Source organism: Penaeus japonicus, unplaced genomic scaffold (genome assembly GCF_977035675.1).
Source record: "Penaeus japonicus unplaced genomic scaffold, GWHDUDI00000001_assembly GWHDUDI00000028, whole genome shotgun sequence".
Taxonomy (NCBI): Eukaryota; Metazoa; Arthropoda; class Malacostraca; order Decapoda; family Penaeidae; genus Penaeus; species Penaeus japonicus.
This window is the reverse complement of record NW_028234430.1, coordinates 12,364,860-12,366,404: the sequence shown is the minus strand read 5'-3', so window position 1 is coordinate 12,366,404 and position 1,545 is coordinate 12,364,860.

Here is a 1,545-nt window from a genome sequence, read left to right as displayed (position 1 = left end):
TTATGACCATATTACTATCATAATCATCACATTCTTAATAACTGTTACATCAATAATCGTTTATCATATTCATCATCACTATTACATTAATAATGATACTAATAGCTATCTGTTTTTTATCAATTCCACCACAATCATAAGCCCCCCTATCATTTACCGTTAATAGCCAGATTATAGTACCAACATAAACATTATTTACATTAACAGACAGCAATCACCAGTGTCCATTTATAATGAGAACGATTTGATAAATATATCTTGGAAGATACAATACAAAGATATTTCAATTATGAGTTATTTGCTTGGAAGACTCATGTACATGATACCCACAAGTATACACATGCTCAAAGGAAACTCAAATAAACTATGTCAAACACACACAACGTACACACAGAAACACGTATCTACATATACACAAACACACACACAACCACATATGTACCCTCACTAAACATATATCCAACTCTTACACACACACCACACACCATAAATCACATATACATCCCCCCACGCACATGACCCACCCACCCCCCCCCCCCCTCCCTATCCCCATCACACACACACAGAAACGCACACATACAAAACACACACTCGAGGAGTTTAAGAAATAATACATTTTCAAGACAAAATTAAAACTAATGTTGCTCTGATTCTTGGAATTTGTCATTCCTTGAGAGTGCCTTTTGTGTGTTAATAGAATTTGAAAAAGTACTGAAGACGGCGAGTATACAATTGTTATAATACAAAAACACATTTTAGTGCACATACATAAAAACACACAAGTACAAAAACATATATCCCAACACACAGTCAAACAGACACCACTTCCACACACTACACCTACGTTATAGATACTCCCCATCCAAACAAACACACTCACACACACACACACAAACAGATACAAAGAACACCAAGGATACCAAACAACCACATAACCAATTGTAACCAACACACATAGATACAAAGTTTACACAGTCCATCGCAATATAACACACATTGAAGAAAATCAAATTTACTCTTCATTGCAAGAAATATGAGGATTACTTTTTTCTTTCATTTTCGAGAGACCTTTACAGCAATATAGAGATTTGGGAGAGGTTATTAGAAAAGGGTACGAGCGAATGAGGGGAAGTAGAGAGATGGGGTAGAAGAAATAGAGGGAAGGGAGAAAATGGGATGAGGATGGGGATGGGAAAGGGGAAAGAGTGGGAGAGGGATGGAAAGGGGAAAGGGGAAAGAGAGAGAGTGGGAGGGGGAGGGGAAAGGGGAAAGAAAGAGAAATGGTACGAAAGAGGATAGAGAGGGGGGTGATAGAGAGGAAAGATAGAGAGGGTAGGAGAGGGAGATGTAGAAGAGAGAAAGGTGTGAGAGGTGGAGGGGAAGGAGAGAGAGGGGAAAAAGACAGACAGGGTGGGAGAGAGGAGAGACAGAGGGAATGAGAGTGGGTGGGAAAGGGTAAAGAAAGGGAAAAGGTAAAAAGATGGCAGATGGAAAGAGAGAGGATGAGGGAGTAGAAAGAAAAAGAGGAAGAAGAGATGAAAAAGA